Source organism: Dasypus novemcinctus, chromosome 11 (genome assembly GCF_030445035.2).
Source record: "Dasypus novemcinctus isolate mDasNov1 chromosome 11, mDasNov1.1.hap2, whole genome shotgun sequence".
Classification (NCBI taxonomy): Eukaryota; Metazoa; Chordata; class Mammalia; order Cingulata; family Dasypodidae; genus Dasypus; species Dasypus novemcinctus.
The window spans coordinates 101,446,099-101,469,636 of NC_080683.1; the positions used below are offsets into that span (position 1 = coordinate 101,446,099).

The following is a 23,538-nucleotide window of genomic DNA, read 5'->3' on the forward strand; positions in this document are numbered from 1 at the left end:
AGTGTCTGGCTTACTTCACTTAGCATAATATCTCCAAGATTCATCCATGTTATCATATGTGTCCCAATTTCATTTCTTCTAACTGCAGCATAGTATTCCATCATATATATACACCATATTTTGTATATATGTTCATAGGTTGATGGCATTTGGATTATTTCCATCTTTTGGCAATTGTGAATATGCTGCTATAAACATCAGTGAATAGATATCTGTTCATGTCACAGTTTTCAGTTCTGGATATATTCCCTGTAGAGGAATTGCTGGATTTTATGGCAGTTCTATATTTAACTTCCTGAGGAACTGCCAACATGTCTTCCACAGAGGCTGCACCATTTTAAAATCCCACCAACAGTGAAGGAGTGTTTGTATTTCTCCACATCCTCTCCAGCACTTTATTTTTTAAAAATGATAGTCCTTCTGCGCAGTGTGAGATTATACCTCATTGTTGTTTTGATTTGTGTTTCCCTAATAACTAATGATATGAAAATTTTTTTCATATGTTTTTTAGCCACTTTTATTTCCTTTTTGGAGAAATGTCTATTTAAATACTTTGCCCATTTTTCAATTGGATTGCTCGCTCTTTTATTGTTGAGTTTTATGATCTCTTTATGTAAAATGGAAATCAAACCCTTATCAGGTATGTGATTTCCACATATTTTCTCCCACTGAGTGGGCTGCCTTTTCACCTTCTTGACAACATCCTTGGAATCACAAAAGTCTTTAAGTTTGAGGAGGTCCCATTTATCCATGTTTTCTTTCATTGCTCGAGCTTTTGGTGTAAGGTTTTCAAATGTACCACCTACCTCCAGGTCTTGAAGATATTTTCCTACATTTTCTTCTAGGAGCTTCATGGTTCTAGTTTTTGGATTTAGGTCTTTGATCCATTTTGAGTTAATTTTTGTATAAGATGTGAGATAGGGGTCCTCTTTCTTTCTTTTGGATCTGGATACCCAGTTTTCCCAGCACCATTTGTTGAAGACTGTTTTGCACAGCTGGGTGGATTTGACAGGCTTGTCAAAAATCACTTAACCATATATGTGAGGGTCTGCTTCTGAACCATCAGTTAAGTTCCATTGGTCTATGTGTCTATTTTTACGCCAGTACCAAGCCGTTTTTACCACTGTAGCTAGGTAATATAATTTAAAGTCCAGGAATGAGAGTACTTCAACTTCGTTTTTCTTTTTTAAGGTGCATCTGGCTGTTTGGGGTCCCTTACTTTTCCAAATAAATTTGACAATTCCATTTGTTTAAAAAATGCTGGTGGAATTTATATTGGGATTGCATTGAATCTGAATATCAATTTGGGTAGAATTGACATCTAAATGATATTGAGTCTTCCAATTATTGAGCATGGAATGTTCTTCCTTTTGAAACAATCCATATTTATAATTCACATAAGAATTTCTAATTTTTCTAAATTTTCTACATTTCTAAATAGTTATATATCTTCAAACTCACCAACATATTTGAACTATAATATGTAACACACTTATTGCATATTGAGAAGGGTATGGTGCTCCTTCATAAAAGAAACTAACTTGAAATTAATGTCATGTAAATTTTTATATACCAAAATAAAAATAAAGTCACAGAAAATAATGTATTTCTAATTGAATAAGACAGGCTAATAATATTTTTTAAAGTTTATTAAAGGATAGCAGTAAATAGACTTTCACGTTTTTCTTATTTTAATCCAGGGGGCTAAGAAGTGATCTATTGATTTATCAATTTATAGATTTTGGTCATTGATTAAGATGACTTAATCATTATTTTAGTAAATATTTAATCATTCTTTTCCTTGAGGGATTTACGTTATTATGCATAATAATAAAAGTACTTTATTTCTAAAGAACTCAAGCTTTGTTATAAAAATAGATATAACTTATAAATCTTAATGGAGATGATACCAGAGATACAAGTTAAAAAAACAGATTTTCATGAGGAACTACATGTAGACATTAGGTAGTCACAGTAGACTGGCTAATGTGCAAGAACTGGGCCATCCTGCTCAAATATAACAAGATAATTACTAGCAGAAATGAGCATATATGACACATATCATATTGCTCACATATGGATTTAAGACAATCCTAGGCACTGCATTCAAGATTCTACAAAATCATATTTTCTATTACATAAACTCAATGTCATAAATACAGTTTTCACCAGTGTATTAGTCAGCCAAAGGGGTGCTAATGCAAAGTTCCAGAAATCTGTTGGTTTTATAAAGGATATTTATTTGGGGTAAAAGCTTACAGTTACAAGGCCCTAATGAGTCCAACTCAAAGTTGCTTCCTCACCAACCTCTGTTGCCACATGTTGAAGCAAGATGACAGTGATGTCTGCGAGGCTTCAGCCTTCCTCTTCCTCTTCCTCTTCCTCTTAAGGCTCCTCGGGTCCAGCTTCTTCGGATCTCAGCTGTAGGCTGGAGGGCTTGTTTCTTTCCAGGCTCAGCTGCTCCGGTCTCTTCACAAGGTCAGCTGTAGGCTATCAGGCTCTCTCTTTTTTGGGGGCTTCTGGTCTTTGGAGCTGTCTCTCTTCCTCTGTGTTCTTCTCCATGTATCTACTGTGTTCTTGATTGAGCATCCATTTATATAGCCCACCAAGGGGACAGGGACTCAGCCCTGAGTCATCCTAATGACGTGATTGAATCAAAGCCCTAATCTTGATTTAATGAAGTAAAAGTGCGACCTCTGAATTTAATACAATCAAAGGGGTATCATACCCAGAGGAACAGAGCAGTATGAAAACATAATCAAATATCTCTTTTTGGAATTCATAAATAATATTAAACTGCCACAGCCAGGAATATGACGTCATTTGTTTGTAGTTGCCACTGGGCTATGCATTTCCTACACACACAAACAAGTGGGGAGAAAGAGCAAGGGAGAGAGAGAGTTCTCTTTTACCTTATATCCAATTAGGAAGCTTCAAGAAGTTCAGGAAACTTGACATGTCTCCTAAAATTAGGGAAGGCATTCATATGCTGATACCTGTCTCACACCTAGGAAAGTCTACAGTGAGAATTTGTCATTTGAGTGACCCGTATTAGCAAAGTTAAGGCAGTGGCAAGCTGAGGGTTTCTTAAGCAGCCTGGTACAGGAGGCCTCACACACCCAGGGAACAGCAGCCAGGATTCTCAGTTGGGAGAGTTCCAAGAATCCCAAAATAGTGCTCCATGAGAGAAAGAATCGCTTTTGGACATCTGACACCAATAGCTGGCACCAACCCAGTTTACACATGAACCAATCAAGAAACATTTTTTCCTTTCCCTAATCTCTACTACCCAATCTATGTTAACTCATTGTTTACTAAACATACTTGCTAACAGAACATCCATCAATAAATAATACATGCTGTGTAATGCTACACCTACGGATGAAAAGAATAAGTATTCCTCCTTTCTATCTAACCCCAGTTACAGTAATAACAGTATATACTTACTTTGCAATTCATCCAATACATACGTATTGAGTGCCTGTATAGTTCATTATACCTATGTAGTGTTTACAGTTTACAAGGCTCTTTGATACATATTCTTCAATTCAGCCAAAATAATGATAGCAGTCAGCAATAGATATTTCATAGACTTTCTAAAGCAATGCAGACTGATGAAAAGAACATAAATATTGCAACAAAACGGCCAAGGTTTGACTCCTGGCTTTGCCTCTTACTATTTTATATCCTTGAGCATGCTAAGCTTTTCAGAGGCTCAAAGTGCTGTAAGGATTACATGAAGTGACATATGCAAGGTACCCAGCACATTCTGAACATAATACATACTCATAAATGTATGCATTCTTCCAAATCATTTTTGAATACCAGCAGAGAAACAAATTCTCCAAGTTATATATAGCACTTAATAATTCAGTGCTTAATTTTGAACATAGACCTGATATTCACCATGCATTGTACCTAGATCTGCCTGTTAAAACCGAGAAAGTGATGAAAACAACAATCTTAGAGTCTAATGAGATAAGAAAATTAAATACCTCATATAGTATATTATGTGCCATTTTAGGTGATGGATCCTGTTGCTGAAATGCAATAAACCAGAAATGGCTTGGCTTTTACAATAGGATTTATTAACTTGCAAGCTTACAGTTCCAAGGCTGAGAGAAATGTCCACATCAAGCATTAGGTGATGCTTTCTCCCTGAACACTGGCTACCAGCGAGCCTGGACTCCTCTGTTATATGGCAAGACACATGTCAGCATTTGCTAGACTCTCCCTTCACCTTCAGTCTTCCTGGCCTTCAGCCTCTTGCATCTATGTCTCTCTCTTTCTTTCTGTGCCTTTTTTCCCTCTCCTTATTCATCCAATTTAGAAAGGACTATATCGAAGAGAATTAAGACCCACTTTTGAGGCACACCTTACTGAAGTGTGCCTTACTAATTAAAAGGCCCTTAACTGAAGCACTCTAGTCAAAAGCCCCTCATAGCAGGGTCACATCCACAGGAACGGACAAGCTTAAGAACATGATTTTCTGGGGTACGTACAGTCTCAGACTACTAAGGATACTTTCTTATGGGGACTGATGAAAGATGACACCTGCTTAGGGAGAGGGACAATAGAGAGTGTGATTTCATGGAAATACCGTCTGAATACTTCAATATGAATAAAAGTTATTTAAAGAAAGGAGATAAAGAGGTGAGGATACAGGTTCCAACAAAGAAAGAAACCTCTGCATAGAAGCAAAAGTGTGAGAAAGAACAGAGTGGCTAAACAATTGAGTATAATTTTGCATGGATAGAGCAGAATTTGGGAAGCAGTTATCAGAGTTGAGACTAGAGATATATACAGGGCTCAGATCAGGAAAAACAGCGCTAGCCTAAGTGGACTTTATTCTAATGGCAAAAGTAAAATTTAAGCAGGTTTAGTGGAAAGTGAAATGAAAAACAGACATGCATTCTATTAAACTGCCTGACTGAAATAAAAGGATTGTGGAGGACCAGCTTGTTAGGCTATGGCAGTGTTACAGATTGGACAGTGGTGGTCTGGCCTAGAAGAGCAGTCATAGAAAAAAAGCAGTGGGCAGGTAAGAGAGAGAAGATGGATAAATCACAATACTATGCCCAAGTGTGAAAAAAAAACAAACAGAGCACACCAGGCACTTGCTTTTCTACCCCAAGCACATTACCTCAGGAAAACCTTCCTCAATGCACTCACAAAGATGTCCAAAGAATTTATAGGAAAACCTCAAAGAATTATTGATAATGAAACAAAATGAGCTGAAGTATATCTTTCCCCACAACTAGCATGCTCATTTTATTTTCTATTCAGTCATTGTCACCGACAAGTGTTTTAAGTGCAGGTTTACTGAGTGCCCACAATATACAAGCTAGGGAATTTATGACAGCAACAAAAATTTGCAGTTAATAAAGGATATGCTTCCGATAATTAAAAAATATTATTTATAATGTTGCTAAAATAATAGTAGATTACATCAATATTTACACATATCTGAGGGTCTAAATATTAAGATTGAAGAGGTAGAATAGGCTAGAATAGGATGTGTAATTAAAAAGAATAGATTAACAAAGAATTGCAAAGTTTAATATTTCTTAAGATTGCACCTTTTATTCCTTTCTTCTGTTAACACATTTTTAATTTTTGCTGCAAAAGTACATAATAAATTGGCATCTATTGACTGCCAACATATTTCAGCATTGCACTACATATTTTGACAATTATTATACTCAATGCTAATGTAATGGTGGGCAAAATATGATATTTACAACCAGAAGAGTGCCTGGCACATAGCTGTCATTCAATAAATTTATGAATAACTGCCTCAAAGGAAGGCTGATCCTGGAAAAGAAAGGGCTTTCAAATTAGAGGTGAGTTTGGGAATAGGAGCTAGAGAGACATGACTTGTTTTTAATATCTTAGTGAGAAATTTTGGAGTTGCTGGGGGTAATTCAAAAGGGAGGGGGTAAGGGTAAGTGACGGGAAGGAGAATGGTGGAGAGGATCTGAGTGATGGCTTGTATTGGAGGCTACCTGGAAAAAGGCAGTGATGAAGATGCCAAAGGACATTAAAGAGCAGAGAAACCTAACATTTAAAATTGTATTTGCTAGTATTGCTGTGCAGTGAGCTTTCCCACACACATACCCTGACATTCAGACAGTACTTTTATTTTTTTATTTTATTTTTTTTTTAAGATTTATTTTTATTTATTTAATTCCCCTCCCCTCCCCCGGTTGTCTGTTTTCTGTGTCTTTTTGCTGCGTCTTGTTTCTTTATCCGCTTCTGTTGTCGTCAGCAGCACAGGAAGTGTGGGCGGCGCCATTCCTCGGCAGGCTGCTCCCTCCTTCGCGCTGGGCGGCTCTCCTTACGGGTGCACTCCTTGCGCGTGGGGCTCCCCTACGCGGGGGACACCCCTGCGTGGCAGGGCACTCCTTGCACGTATCAGCACTGCGCATGGGCCAGCTCCACACGGGTCAAGGAGGCCCAGGGCTTGAACCGCGGGCCTCCCATGTGGTAGATGGACGCCCTACCCACTGGGCCAAAGTCCGTTTCCCTAGACAGTACTTTTAAATCCAACTCTTCACACCAATGGTTTGTGGGAATGGATTTGTGAACATTAACGAAACATGTAGGTATGAGACAAAAGGACAGCATGAAGAGGATTCACAAGGCAGTCTACTAACTGAACAAGTTAAATAAGAGCAGCATCCAAAGCCAGTGCTCATAGTGGGCATACACATATCTGGGACTACAGAAAATGTGAGAAGGACTTTGGAATTTCACAAGGCCTAGGTGTGTTACTGCTAGCTTGGACCCACTATGAGAGCTAATACTTAAATTTTCAGAACTTTTTCCAACTGGTGAATTTCAGGTTGGTAGCTTGAAACTGGCAATGGTGGAATTATTTACACCACGAAAACCGGCAAATACAGTAACTTCATGTTCTATGTTGCCCCCTGAGGACCAGGTTACCATTCTACCATGGGCTCTTAGTCAGCTCTTAGAGAGCTCTTAGGAAGTTCAGGGACCCTAACTGAATTCTGCAGTAACTAAAACTGAAAGTCCAATTTACTTTCTGAGTTTATGTTCATAGATAAGTAAAAGGAGTTGGGTGAGGGCAAGTGGAGGACATGGTGAATGTGAAGGGTAAACTACCCTGTCCAGTATGGCTATTTAAGTGTATAATGAAATAAATAAAGCTAAAAATTCTGCTTCTCAATAGCACTGGTCATATTTCAAGACCTAAAATACCGCATATGGCTAGTGGCTACCATATTGGACAGCACAGATTAGAAACATTTCTATCAACACAGAAAGTGGGATTGGACAGGGCTAGTAGGCCTTCTAAATTTAAGAAACATCATGTTTTCTCTTCTGGATTTCAGAGTCCCCCTGTCATTATGGTTTAGCTGCCTGATAAGGTTGTGAATATCCTTCTTGGTCTCTTCTTAATATCTTTTAAATAATATGCCTAATAATCATGGATTAAATCTCTTTACCAACAAATTGTGTGCAGTTTTTAGGAGGGCTCAGCCAAGCAATGTCAAACTATAACACATAACTTTTAATAATTTACATGAATATGTTTTGAGGCATTTTTTTTTAATTTTAAGGAAAATAAAATCAGGTAATTTTAAAAATTAATAAATCAGATAAAGAAGAAAATAACCCATATCATGTGGCAAAATATCTAGAAAAATAATGAAAGAAGCAGATTGCAACATTATTATTAACTAATTTAGAATTTGACAGTCTTCAATAGGTTGGAATGAAAATTAAATGTATACAATGTCAATAATTATATGTGATCAAGCATAGCATCAAATATGCTTACTTTGGGAAGAAATAGGGAATGAAAAATCACATTACATAAAATAAAACTTAGAAAAAAGCAATACAGGAAATTAATAGAATTTATGTTGCAACTTGAAATAAAAACCTTCAGAAAATTAAAAACCTGTGCAATGAGGCTCTGTGAAGACATTTCTTAAAAGTTTATATTAGAAGATGGCGACGAACTAACAGGCAGAGCTGAATGCTCTCATAAAAATAACTGCAAAAGAGCCAAAAGCTATCCAAGGGACCTGTTTTAGGGGTCAGCAGACCAGGACAGTGTTACATAACTCCCAGGAGGGTGAGGGAAAGAAAGATGAAGAAGTCAAAAGACAAACCTGAGTTACCAAGCCTCAGTGGCAGCCGGAAAGGGAAAGGGAAAGGGTTCCCTCCCCCACGCCCAAGATATTATACTGTTAAAATCCCTGGCTCACTGTAATGCACTGAGGGGGAAACATCTGCATAGAAAGTGTGCTGACTATCGCCATCTGCTGGTGGGTCTTGAAACTGCATGGACAAAAACTGTTCGCCTCTATGCAAACCCTGGAAGAAAATCTGCACCTCATTAGTGAGTTCCTGGCCCCATTGTGAAAACTTAAGCTGGGCAAGTTAAAAATTTTAGAATAAGTTGAACCAAAGATCAAAGAAGAAGTGTGGGGAGAAAAAGCAATAGGCAGAAGAGAGAAATTAGCCATAAGACCCATAAGAGTAATTTTACCAACATATGCATATGCCTAAATATCAGCAAAAAAATTACACGCCATTCTATGAAACAGGAAGAGATGGCCCAGCCAAAGGAACAAACCAAATATCCTGAAGAGATAGAGAATTTAATACAGTTAATAGTGATAATCACATAACTCTCCTAAATCACTTCAAAGAATTTAAAGCAAATATGACTAAAGAAATAAAGGATATTGAGAAGACAATGGGAAAGCATAAAGAACAATTGGAAAGCCTGCAAAGAAAAGTCACAGACCTTATGCGAATAACACAATGGACAAGATTGAAAATACTTTAGAGGCACATAAGATCAGATTTGAATTGCTTGAAGACAAAATTAGTGATTTTGAAGACAGAACATCTGAACTGGAAAAGAGAGGAGAACAGAAAGAGAAAAGAATGGAAAAAATGGATCAGAGTCTCAGGGAATTGAATGACAATGCAAAATGCACAAACATTCTCATTACAGTTGTCCCAGAAAGAGAAGAGAATGGAAAAGGGGCAGAAAGAATATCTGAGGAAATAATCGCTGAAAATTTCTCAACCCTTTTAAAGGACATAAATATCAATATCCAAGAAGGATAAGACACCTCAAACAGAATAGAATAGACCTACTCTGAGACACCTACTATTCAGAATGTCAAATATCAGAGATAAAGAGAAGACTCTGAAAGCAGCAAGAGAAAAGCAAAGCATGACATACAAAGGAAACTCAATAAGATTGTGTCACCCTCTCACCAGAAACCATGGAGAAGAGGAGAAAATGATATGATGTATTTAAGGTACTGAAAGAGAAAAACTGCCAACCAAGAATTCTGTATCCAGCAAAGCTGTCCTTCAAAAATGAGGGTGAGATAAAAGTCTTCACAGACAAACAAAAACTGATAGAATATGTCACCAAAAGGCCAGATTTGCAAGAGATACTAAAGGGGGTGCTGTAGCCTGAAAGGAAAAAACAAGGGCAAGAATTTGGAGAAAAGTTTAGGAATGAAGATTATTAGGTAGGGTAAACTAAAAGGTAAGAAGACAGACGATAGAACAGTATGTCAACAGAGAACCAAAGGACAAAACAGATGAAGCAATTAGAAGTTTTCAAGTAGCCCTTCGCATCTATTCAATGAACTCTGAAATAGGAAAAGAAGACCTTTCTTGGGCAAGAACACTCCAGAAGCAGCAGAACATGGCACAGAGGATTAAAAAGAGTGAATCATCAGCAGAAGTAACAGCTTTCTCACCAAAGTCAATTCCTGACTATGACTTTAAAAGTGATGAGATGTTGCTGTTTGTGCAGCTATTGCTGAGAAACAGAAGACAGCGTCAACAAATAAAACAATGGTTATTGTGTCTGCTTCTGGGACCGTAGAGGTTATAACTGAGAAGGAAGATGGTGTTCCAACAGCAGAACGCTCTGTTTTTATCAAAACTGGATGAAGGAAAATGCATAGCATGAATTATTTGAATTTTTAAATTATCTTTTAAATTTTTAGACATAAAGACATTTATTCTGGAGAAACAGGGCAAAATTCGTGTTTGAAAGATGTTTTTCAGATGAAGCATATAAATCTAAATGGCAGCATTATTGTGTTGTGTTTGGACTATCCTTTGGTAAGTTATGGTTTATACTTAAGATTAGAATTCTTAATAAAATATTTTGGATGAATAAGTTTAATTTTACCCAGTATATGAATGGATCCATTTTAAAGACACAACTTGAAAAGCAAATTCTTGAATAATAAATAACTTGTTCAGTGTTTTTAAAATGTTGACTCATTGACTTTTGTTTTATGATAAAGGAAATAAGTGATTGCTTTCTCTCCTAGAAATATACTCCTGTTACTGTTCACTCTGTTTTCCTTGCTTCTGTAAAGTAAGTTTGCCACAAGGCTTTGAGGTTTTGTTATATGCGGAATCTTTGAAAGTTCAGCCAAAAATGCATGCAAATGTGAACATTCTGAACTTTCTCTTAATTCTGATTTGTGCTTAAGTTTTCAGTTATAATAATGGTAGCTGCCTCCTTCAGTATTTGTTAGATGTGTGAAGTACTGATAAATGTTACTTTTCCCGGAATTGTAGCTGGTGCTGGGGTTTAATGTATACCCAGGGGACCTGAATCTCTGGACTGACCATGTGATAGCCAGGCCCTGAGCCTCAACGGACTTGCAACTCCTACACTCTGATTTATTGGACTTACCCCACTCAGCTAACATGGAGGTGAGGAAGGTCAACCACCACACCAGGGAGCCAAGAGTGCCTACAACTGAAAGCAGGAGAATTGCATCCAGCATCCATGTGGAATCTAAGCCCCTCTTGATATAGATGTGGAGTGGACACAACCATTCTAAGGCCCACAGGATGGAGGAATACAGTATGGATTAGAGGCACTTTCTGATATTCTATTCATGAACTATTGTGATTAGTAATTGAAGAAAATGTGGCATTGCTGTGGAGAAAGTGGCCATGGTGGCTGCTGGGGGTGGGGAATGGGAGGAAGAGATGTGATGTGGATGCATTTTCAGGGGTTGTAGTTGTCCTGGGTGGTGCTGCAGGGACAGTTACCGGACATTGTATGTCTTCCCATGACCCACTGGGTGGACTGTGGGAGAGTGTGAGCTATGGTGTGAACTATTGACCATGAGGTGCAGTGGTGCTCAGAGATGTATTCACCAAATGCAATGAATGTCTCGTGATGATGGAGGAGGTTGTTGTTATGGGGGAAGGAGTGGGGTGAGGGGAGTGGGGTGTTTATGGGGACCTCATATTTTTTTAATGTAACAATAAAAAAATAAAGACAAAAAGTAAAAAATTAAAAAAAAAAAGCCAAGAGCAAATATCAAAAGAAAAAAAAGTCACAATGATGGTTTCATTTTTTAGATTTTTACTATAGGTAGGTTAGTCCTTACCACAAGTGAGCATTTTTTAAATGAGTGGCTTTTACAGATGCATCATAATAAATTGTACTGCTACACTAAAAAAAAAAAAAGGAGATGATGTGGGAGAGGAAGGGGGGTACATGGGAATCCCTCATACTTTCGATGTAACTTTTCTGTAATCTAAAACCTCTTTAAAAATAAAGTTTATTGTATATTTTTAAAAAATTATATTACATGGTTTTCAATAAATTCTCAGGGACAGGGGCCATGGTGGCAGTAATGCCAATTACATCACCATCCAGCCTACCCCTATTGGGTATAGGACTATGACTCAAATTTGCTTAGGAGTAACTTAAGCACTCCAGGAGAGGAATTCATTTTTTTCTGGTTACACTGAATGGAAGCCTTAAGAAGCTAAAAAAGTGAATTCAGAAGGAACAACTAGGACATTGTGGGGGAAAGCACTCAACAACTGAAGGAGCAGGGCTTAATGTAGTCAGTTGGCAAGTGAATGTAGGACCCAACAAGCATTCTTGATGTATTTTTCCACCTGAAGTTGTTATAAATGGAATGGGCTTTGAAGATGCGCTTGCCTATTATGATCACAAATGTCACAAACCATTGATTAATCATGAATGGACTACAGATAAAGAAATACTCAATAGTGTCACGAGTGATTATTTTCTCAAGGATGGCTAAATCCAGAGCCTCTCAGGAAGTGGTAAAGCCCTCTATATAGCATTAGATTCCTCTGCCAGGCTGAAAGTTGTCCATTAAGTATCGATAAATAGAGTACTTTGAGGGAATACTAGTTGCCCCTCACATTCATTCCATTCTTTTCCCTTTTAACCATGTTTCACAAGGCACTATTTCAAAAGCTTTGCTACACATATGCTAAGTCTATACAATTTCTCAGATCTTCTAGCTCACTAGCTGATAAAGAATTAAGTTTATTTCGACCTATTTGATTTTGGCAAATCCATGCTGGGTCTTGGTGATTATCACTTTTTTTTCTAGGTACCAATAAATAATACTTTAATAGCACTTTCTGAAATATTGATCAAATGTACCATTAAAGCTATAAAATTCTTTTTATTTAGAATTTTAAAAAATCCCAGACACTACTGAAATATCATTAAATCATGAAATAAGAATTCACTACACTAGATGCTTGGGGAGAAAAGTATGAGTTAAAGAGAGTAAGGATTTTCACGTTGCCCTGACATTCTTGAAATGTATTGTTTGAGGGAGAGATTCTATGGCTATATAAGGAGCATTAGCAAGCAGTTGACACAGCCCTTGAATTCATCTCATAGATAGTAAATGCATATATGCAAATACCAGGTTCCCTTCAAGTCAGGGAAAATTAAATATTTGAGTCTGTATCTTGTGGGGAGAGATTTGCTTAACAGGAAATAGGGAAATATACATGGGTAATAATATAGTGCTCCCAATCAAGAACTTGGAAATAGGAAAATAATAAAATTGCTCTTTTGGAAGTTAAATTTTAAAGCAAAGATTGCATATTAGGGGGAAAAACTAGATATGTAAATAGATGCAGATAATAGATATACAGATGATGCAGCTAGATATACAGATGATAGCTATAACTATAGCTATCGATATAGAGATAATCTCCACCTTTAAGAAATAGAAACCCTCTCAGGACCTGTGTGGGGTCTGATATTTTATGATATTTGCAAACTAAAATGTTGGGCTGCAGCAGTCTCGTGGATGCTGTAAGAAGTCAAGAGACTCCTGGGTCAAAGACAAAGCAATAGCACTATCCAGAGTATCAGCATTTTCTTAGGTCTGTTCGCTGAGCGCCAGTTCCCACAGGGTGATATGTAGAGGGTCAGGTGAACCTACACATGCAGCAAGTTTCATAACAGAAGAATATCCTCGCTTAGATAACCTGAATCTTTTATAGTAAGCCAGGAGACGTTATCTTTATTATTCTGGGAAGTAAGCCTACTCTTTTTTTGCTTGAGAGGAAAAAAAATCTCTCTCTATCCCCCAAATCTGTAAGCAAACCTACCCTTTGCTCCAGAGAGAAACACCTTCTCTATTTTCCAAAGCTGTTTTCTTTACTAATAATATTACTGAAAAAATACTCTCGAATAAAGGCAGTATGCTCACAAGAGCTCCAGGAACACAAGACCCCCACAGCAAATTGCCTTCCAATTACCACTCTGATTCTAGCAATTCACCATCATCTCCTACCTAGATGACTTCGATAGTTCCTAACGGGCGCTTCTACCACTCTTGCCCTGCTACGGCTTGTTCTCCCTAACGTGACTGGGATTTTTTCTTTTAAGAACAGGAAGTCTGACCATGTCTAGCTACTATTTTAAAACATTTGATAGATTTCTGTTACAAATTTTCAGCTTTTTACAAAGTTCCACAAGGCCCCATGTGATGTGACGGCCTTTGGCTATGTTTTGGATTTCACCCAATATCCATCTAATACCCATTTTTCTCACGCAATGCTTTTTTTTTTTTTTTTTTTTTTAACATCACCAGACTTCAGTTTCTGAAACCTCGAGCATGTTAGACTGGCTCCCTCTGGGGCTGCATGCTTGCTCTGCCCTCTGCCTGAAAAGCTCTCCATCCATCTTTGCATATTGAGATCCTTCTCAACTTTGAGGATTTATCTCAAATGCCCTGTCCTCAGAGAAGTCTCCACAATCTAAATTAATGTTATCCTCATCCTCAATCAATCCCGTTCATAGTTAGCCATTTTTATTTTTTCTATATGGTGTTTTTGCACTATCTTAAATTCTATTGTTTATTATTTCTCCACTTTTGTATACTTTCTCTTCCCACTATTTTGCAAACCCAACAAGAACATGGAGCATATCTGCATTGTTCATCTTTGAGTCCTGAGCCCATAGAGCAGTGTCTGGCACTGAGTACTAGTTTGATTAGCATTTGCTAAATGAATGACTGATTGTGCTAATTGCAAATGGATAGGCAGCTCTCAAAGCTTTGGAAAGAACGAATCCCAGTGGCCAACTGTGTGTTTCCTTCTTCTAGAAGAGAAGGCACATTAAACCCTAAGCATAAGCTCTGAAAAGTAGACCAGATCTGTTTAGACATCAGACAGTCATGGTTTGGGTGACTGGATGCTAAGTTCATTCCTGTTGCCTCTGCTCTGACTTCTTTTCCCTGACAACCCTGTGATTATAATTTAGCTTCTTTGGACCCCTGCAGATCTATGCACATGAGCATCTGGTCTGTTAAATAGATATATTTCATTGATGCTAATTTGAAATGGGATTTCCAAGTTTTCTATTTTAGTCTGTCATATTGCAGTTCAAATGAGTTAATCCTTGTGAATCAATCATCTTTGTAAATACCTAATCTACAAAATGGAGGACAGGATCCTAAAACGCCATGATGACAGCAAGTTCTTACCCTGTTGAAGACCTGCCTGCATGAAGAGCCTGCCTTCCCCAGAAGACAGTCACCCATCTTACTGTTTTCCATTCAAAATGCAAAAATATGTTTATGCAATGGGTAAAAATTTCTTAAAATGATGAAAATTAAACCAACTGCTTTATTGCCACTCTACATACATAAACAGATACGCACACCCCTTTCCACTGCCACCACACTACGCCACACAAACATTTGATATTTATGCCTTAAGAGTGTGTGAGTATAAATGTTATTACAATAATATATATTGTGCATTTGTAATTTTAAGTATATATATAATTATTTTCAAAGCTGATCATTTCCTACTTTGAATAGTGACTTTCTCATTTACAGTAATTTTGTCATCAAATTTACTTATTTCATAATAGTTGTGCCAAAATTTCTCCCTTTAAGGATACCACTCACAATTAGAAATACAAAATCTTTTGAGTATTGCTTAGAAATTAGTACCCTAGGATAGCATTATGATTGACAGCATTGTCTTAGGTAAAAATGTAAGAATAATATTATAATTTTGAATATCACTCCAATTTTGCATCATCTCCATACAGATATTTTAATTTACATCAAGTTCCATTTGATAAAAAATAGTTACATGAATAAAGGAAAAACCAGATAATTTTGATACTTAAAGAGTCCTTTTCCATTTATTCAGCAAGTTTTTATTGAGTATCTACACCATGCCAGATTCTGCCCTTGGTTCTGGAAAGATAATAGCTTTCCATATTTCTTAGTAATGTAAATATATGCTGGATATGTCAAAACTGTGCTTACTAGAAAGGAGACATTCAATAAAATGCTTATTGAATGATCAGACTAAAACATCCCTACAAGCCACTTATTTTTCACGTGTAATTTTTCCATGAGAGGTGATTTGAGCTTCAGCATATCTAAATAAGTATATTGAATACACATGATAATGATAAAAATAGTTAGCATGTATTGACTGCTTGTAATATGCTGTGGGCTGTGCTAAACCTCACACCTAGGCGTGTTCTCGTTTAATTCTCAGCCCTCCTCCCCTCCTCCCCCCGCCAATTCCCTGGTTGGAATTGGTAGTGTCTCTCCAGATGAAGAACCTAAAGTCTTGGCCACACAGCTTATTTGCAAAGGGGGCAGTCAGGGTCCAAAGCCCTTGAGATAAACTTCTATGAAATATTAGCATAGCTTAATCTCAAAATTTAGTCTCATAATAGTATCATAATTAAGAAAGCGTGTGGCACCTCAGGGCTGAACACATATTCTATTCATTTAAATTGAACAAGTGTATATTTAATACCAACCACAGAAATGGCATTGTGCATGTGGACAAAAACGATTTGTTGGACTAAACTGAAAGTTTTCTCAAAACACAGAACACAGCACAGCATAAACCAGTATGTTAGTAGAATTACTAAATTCATTCAAGTTTTCTCTGTGCTCAATGGATGTATTTACCTAGGGTAATAACTATTGCGGCAAGCTTCTTTAGTCTTAGGCCCACATCCATTTATCCGGTTTGAAAGCTAGGAAGTGATGTTCACATGCTTAGCCACCAGATGGCACTAGACTTTCCTTTTATAAAAAATTTTAGCAGCAGAGAGTGAGTAGTATCATGACAGGGAAGGGGACCAAGCAAGTGGCAAATTAAAAAAGAAAAAAAAAAACTTTTCTAGGCAACAAAGGACATAGAAATATTTCTATTGTTACTTTTTCATTTTTTAATTGCTTGAAAGGATTTCTACTCAGGTCCTTTGAAGAATCCCCACCCCACTCACGATAAAACCCTTTATTACTCAGATCTAGAAAACTCCTTGACCCTACCTTCTACCTCTCCGGGCCTTACTCTTGCTGTTTCAGTCACGCTGCTTCTTTTGCTGCTCCTTTGATCTTTGGGGCATTTGCACCCTGTGCATAGAACTCTGTCCACAGATGTATGCACAGCTCGCTGCCTCACTTGACTCGTCTCTGCTCAGATATCATCTCCTCAGAGAGGCCTTCCCAGACCACTGTGGAAAACAGCACCTTCCTCACTCTCTATTCCTTTTGGTCTCATAAGTCTTCATAGTGCTTATCACTACCAAATATTACATTACACATGCTTTTATTACACATGCTGTTAATACACGCTTTTTCCTTTGCTAGGCAAGTAACATTGCCTTTCTATAAAGGCAAGAACTTTGTCTTTGTTACCATTATTCCTTAGCACCTAGAGGACTGCATTTCTCAGGGTAGATACTCAATAAGTGAATGAATGAGTGAACATCTAAAGAGAATGAGAGAATCATCAAATCAACATAAATCACTTGTCAAGAATGTGGGTTTGCACACCACCAAAGTCATTCTTTTTTGCATTTTCTTTTCCATCAGTTTAATATTATGACCTTTTAAAATTTGAAATTTTCAAACTTAATTTCAGGTATTTATTTTAAACATATGTCTTAGTTTCTTGACTGCTAAAACAAATACCAGTAATTTCTTGGTTTGTGTCTACAGAAGCAAGAAGACTTGTGTCAAACATGAGTAGGCTAGAAAGCTATCTTTGGGTTTCTTAACTTCTCCATCACATGGCAACGCAATGGCGGAGTCTTCTCCTTTCTCTCCTCTGTTGACTTCCAGATTCTAGCTACTCCTTGTGGCTTTTGCTTATCCCATGGCTTCTCTTTCCATGTCTAATTTCCTTTGCTTTTAAGGACTTGAACCATTTTAGATTAAGATTCACCATCATTCAGTTGGGGCACATCTTAATTAATAACATCCTTAAATTTCCTATTTACAGATGGGTTCACACCCAAGGACAAGGAATTAGGACCTGAATAAGCCTTTTGCAGGGGATATGATTCAATCCCCAACAACAAACTTTTAAATTCAAGCCTTTAATTATCATTTTATTTTTATATATTCCTTCAGATATTAATTTTTATGATCCCCATCACCAAAGTCACAGAATGCAATTTGATTTTACTTTCAACAGCATTTGCTGTTCAGGCCCAGGGATGAAAATTATTCCATGTATTCTAATGCATGAATCTGGGAGCAGAGTACATAAATAAATTTGCATGGGGATTTATTTTTTATTGTTCTGAAGATACTGAATTTCAGGAATTTCAAATATGGTCATTGGGACTCCTTTAATGTCTGTATAAAATGGAACCAAAAAGGTCAACCAATGAGAAGAGAGAATAATTTTGTCCTCATTCCCCCATGTATCTTTGCCCTTTTGTACTGTAAATTGCACGGACTGGCATTTAAATACACATTGTCAAATGCAAAGCACTTATATCCAATCTGAGCAGAAAGACGGCTGGCAAGGGGCAGGAAGAGAAAACTTCTTTCCTAATGCCACCACTGCCAAGCAGCCAACTGCATACCTGGCCTCTCCAGTTTCTCTTATCAGAGCATTTGCCCTGCAGACAAAGAAGAATCTAAAGGAGAGCTTTCCTTCCAACAGAGCAACAGCTATATTCCACCTCCCAGACCAATAACCCCTCCTAGATGCCTTTGTTAAACAGAGACACCAGGGATGTGATCTGAACAATTTCAGCCATTAAATCATATTTGTAGCAAAGTCTATTTTTGCCCAGGGCTAATTCTACGTTTTTCTTATTTGACTTGCACAAGTAAAATTACTCATCCAAGACCGGGTAGGTGTAATGCACAAATGGAGGAAGAAGGCAGACCCTAGTAAGGATGTGTTGTAGTAATTTCAACCAGAGGCAGCTTGTCACACTGGGCAGGGTAAAGTGTAAGAGTTATTTCCCTGACTAAGAACACAAGCCAGTTGGCAGGGAGGGGTGGATGTTCACAATACTGTCCTCCAGCAACTCAATAGCAAAGAGACTGAAAAATCAGTATGCACTCTCATCATCAAATATATCTTCAGCTGTAGTTTCATATATTTTGTACCTGTGTGTGGTTAAACTAAGCAGCTGATGACAAGTTATTCAATTAAGATGTTGCTAAATCCAATCATAAAATTAAATATATATATATATATACTTAGAGTTAGAGAGGGAAATTAAGAATCATCTACCCAAGTTTTCTATTTTCCTTTCCCACAGTACCAACATAAGCAATGAAAATGACATACTTCCCTCAAAAACTGTGGTACTCTAAAAGCAGTGATTACCAAGCAAATACCTATTCATGCACGTCCTGCTCCCAGGGAAATACACAGAAGGATCTTGCGTAGTTTGACAAACTCTCCTCTCCCAAAGTACTCCTTCCCCACAGCCCAACCTCCAGTCCCAACAGACTTTCTAGCCCTTTGCCAACCCCTTTGTTTATAGGAGAAGAGAGGAACCTGGGATGATGAGGGACTTGCTCAGCATCACTCAGTCCATGGGGGGATTAGCCACTATCCAGGCCTGTCTCTTCCAGATGACTTTCTCGCTGTATTTTTAAAACGCAGATCTCTAGAACCCATCCGACTCCCATAAGAACCTCAGTCTCTGAGGGTAGATAGATTCTGGTACTGGACACAGCTACATCTCAGAGAAAGCATGATTGCAAACGTGTCCTAGGTGGGGAACAATTGCCCATGCTGAGATACCTTTGGGAATGAAAGGGAGTAGGGTTAATAATTATACTAGTACAACTCATACAAACCATTATGGATGTCACCTTGACCTTAGGTGATCTTGAATCACCCTCAGCCTCCCTCTTGCTGATGATCATTGAAGTGCTGGTCCTAGTTTTGTTGTCAGAAAGAATTGAGTTCAACTCTTGATTCCTTCCTACATAAGCTGTGACAAATTTTACTCTTGAAAACAAATTAATATGTGATTCTGTTTGCTAATTTGTGAAGTGTGGGAAGGTGATAATTTCTATCAGTTTATCGTCAGCATGTAACTGAGTGATTGAAACACTGTAAGCAGAAATAAATGTTGACTTGAACAGTCAAATCTCATTTAAAGGGGAATCCTGAAGTTTTAAGGAGATCAAGTAAACAAAGCATTGGAACATAATAGGTCCCCTTATGACTTCAATAAACAAAATAACAATGATCTCAAGCGACCTCATTTCTCTCTTTGCCACTTTGGGATTAAATTCATTTGTAAAAGTCTATTTTATAGTTGTAAGAAAACAAATGCTTTCTTTTAGAAAGTTTAGAAGTGCTTTTCCTTCTGTCATGTAATAATAGCAAAGGATGGCAGCTCAATACAAGCATCCTTTCAAGTCCTCATCCTGCCTCTTCTGTTTTTGTGGAAGAGATGCCACGATTTTATAACAGCAAAACTGTCTATTACTCTCTCAAAACAATTAACACAAAAACTTTTGAATTCGGTGAAGGTCAGAAGATTAATAGGTTTTATCTTCCATGTGTTTGAAAAGCTAATTAAGAAGCCACATACAGCAGAAGAGACTGGGAATACAATATTTAGTTTTTCTCTACATGACCACAATGAGCAAAAGTAAAAAGAAAACGAAAAAAATGTGGAAACTTCACAGTCAGGAAGAAAATCCTTTTTTAAAAGAAATAAAACTGAAAACACACATCTCCTTTGACTGAAGGTGCTAGATACTCAGTGGTGGACAAAACACTAAGTCTCTCCTACATGTAGCCTGGAGACAACCCGATTAGCAAAGAGATCCATTGAAAAATTAACAGCGTTTTCCTTTTTAATCATTGTTGACAAAGGAAAAAAAGGAAATGTTCTTTCAGTTTCCCAAAATATTATTTAACAATCTATTTAACCATGCAACTTAAAACTGGCATCAAAGCAAGTGTGTTATAAAACTCAAGTGCCAGGCTTAACTTTTTCCTCTGATTCATTTTATTCATCCACCGACAAATACTTCTTCTCGTTAAAAGTGAGGAAAGAGCAGAGATCACGAAATTCTCTTGGGAACTTTATCAGCTACGATCCACTTTAGTCAAATACTAATCTAAATTCTTTTTCCCTTGCTCTGAACCTCGGTTTCCACACCCTTCATCATCATTCTCTCTAATGTTTTGCACAGCTATTTTCTTCCAAAACACCTTGGATCAGTACCACCACACCCCTCACTGGCACTATTTTAAAAGAATTGAACTATAGAGTATTTATTAAAATGGCTTTTTAACTGGTATTTCTCTTGGTCTCTCTGTGTTGCAATCTCCCTGACAAAATATTGGCAAATTAATATTTCTTAAGCATAGCTATGATTATGCCAATCCCTTGCTGTTACACCTTCAGTGACTCCTTATAGCTGCCAATAGAATTGAAAATGACCTAGGCTTGCCCTTGGTCCTAATCGTGATCATAATCATAATCATGATCCTTTACAATCAGGACCTGCCTTCCCGACTTCATTTCCTACTCTTCCTCCAGCTGCTTTCTCTCCAGGCTTTCCTGGACTTTCCTACATCCTCTTTCCAGCTGATTTTTTTTTTTTTTTTTTTTTTTAGATCTGTTGCTGTTGGCATCCTGTATGAAAACTTCCTGATTCCTAGGTATATTGTGTCTTTGTTCTGCTTTCTTTCACCAGTCCCTTTCTCTTTTACTGTTCATTCTTAACCTATTACTGTTCTTTCTTAACCAATATGGCTGTTAACCAGGGTAATTCTTTTAATTTTACATTTTACCCACAATTGCAAGACTCCTATCGACCTCCTTCCTTTCAATTATTCACTTTATGTTGAGAATGCAAAAATCTATGTTTTTAGCTCAGACTTCTCTCCTAAATTGGTTATTCCTTTATTCAATAATCTACTAAGCATTTATACACTTGTGTCTCCCAAAGACATATATTTATCATGTTCCAGAACATTAGTACAAGGTGTATGAGAAGGGGATCAGTTTAGTTTTCACAGAAAGGAAGAAAATATTAATTAATGTAACCTGGCAGCCTATTGCCTCAGTCTCCCACTCTCGGGTTAAGTAGGAACAAAGGAAACCTGCATAAGCTAGTCCTATAGCTGATAAAAAAAGATGAACAAGAAAGAGCTAAGTCAATACCAATTCAGCAAATTCCCATACCTTACTTGGCAAAAGGAGCAGGTAAAAGGCAAACAGTTGGAATGTGATGGGGGAAGCTGTTAATTAAAAACTGGGAGACTTGCGCAGGAAAGTTAGACTTCTCGGAGAGGCTGTAACCTCTGCAGTATCCACTCTATGGAGAAACAGAGGAAGGGCTTGCGTACTAGGCTTAGGGTATAAATTGTGTCATTTTTCTTTGGTGCTCCAACCACGTTTTCTGGTTGTGCACCCCTTCCTGCAAGATTGAGAATAAATTATTTTCTTCTCCGCAATCAGGTGAGCCTTATTTTCTTCCAGAAGGAGATTTCTTTCTTACAAAGGGATACAAATGAACAATACACAGTTCTCGTCCAGAGGACGAGATTTTTGCCAGATTAATACAGAGTAAGGGAGACAGACCTAAGCAGAGAGAAATAACTTAAGCAAAGGCACTGAGATATGAATTGCACTGATGCTTATTTAAACATTATTTATCTCCAAATATCTATAGCCACCCATACATGAAACTAGTGAAAGTGCTTCTTCCTAAGAGCTTTCATTGTACTCAGTTCCTTCCTCACAAAATTCCCTTAGTATTTTTTATAAAATTGTAAAAATCCGTATCACATCTTTGAGTTTCTACTCCATATAAACCTACTTAAATACTTATCTCTCCAACTATACTGTTTGTGAGAGTTTCTATTGCAATCATAGTGGGAGGCTGTTTTAACAGAATCCAGGTCTGATGTGGTTTTTAAAACTGTAGGATTTTCCAATAAGCATGTCCCATTCTTCTGAGAAAAATGTTCCTCATCCTTGGCGTGAACTCAGTCCATGTGTTTTCAGGTGGGCCTGACTTTTTTCATCCTTTACCCAATTCAGTCACAGGAATGAATCCATTACTCAGTTCTGCCCACATCCTTTGCATATGCCCCAAAGCAGGCCAATTAGCATATTTCCTAAGAATTTTGAGTTGTGTGATTTTTCTTGTTTCTAGTGTTATAAAGACTATGTAAGCCTGAAGCTTACAGCGGTCATCTTACTAGAAGGTATAGGGAGTTTATCTGAGACTTCAGCGAGGCATGGAAGCAGAGTAAGAGATGAGAAATCAAGAAAGATAGTCATAAAGAAACTGATAAATCTTTTGTTTTTGATTAGTTTAAACTGAATTCACCATGATGAATCAAAGACCTAATATGCTCCCACAAAATAGTCAGCTTTCCAAATAGTTTTTAAATAATTGAATGAAGTCCCCTTGGTCTTCACACCAAGGTTTTAATGGCAAATCATTATTGCCCACACTTTACACAAGGAATAGGATAAATAGTTGAATAAAATTGAACAAGACTGTGTAACAAGACTTAGACTTAACAAAAACGTTTTTAAAAAATCATTTGGTATATTCAGTACTTACTATCCAAGGCTAAGTTCCAGATTACAAATCCCTCTGTTTATACTGTTTATCTCGATAATGATAATTATCAAAGAACCTTGAATAGATACCACAGAATTATAATAAATAGAAAGAATATATGTTTTCAAGGGGCAGTTAGAAAAACAACATAAAGGTGTAACAGGAACAAATTATGGATTGCCATGTAACACAAAGGATAGAGGGCTCTTTTGAACAACTACTAGAAAAGCTAATAACTGTGACAGCATTGTGGGATGTTGTGTTATGTCTAATTTGTCTCGAGATGACTCTCTGTGTATATTAATAGTTTGGAAAGATAAACATGTTGTTAATTTTATACTCTAGCTATAAAATGCCATCTTTT

At 37.3% G+C, this 23,538-nt stretch overlaps 1 protein-coding gene and 1 long non-coding RNA gene across 23 annotated transcripts in view; one reads left to right on the forward strand and one right to left on the reverse strand.

Annotated features, from left to right (window-relative positions):
• Positions 1–23,538, reverse strand: part of TRDN (triadin) — a 462,763-nt gene that overhangs the window by 215,394 nt on the left and 223,831 nt on the right. The window lies entirely within an intron of this gene.
• On the forward strand, positions 9,916–11,627 carry LOC131280444 (uncharacterized). Its single transcript, XR_009188041.2, has 2 exons — positions 9,916–10,134; positions 10,603–11,627. It is a non-coding gene; the product is annotated as an uncharacterized lncRNA (long non-coding RNA).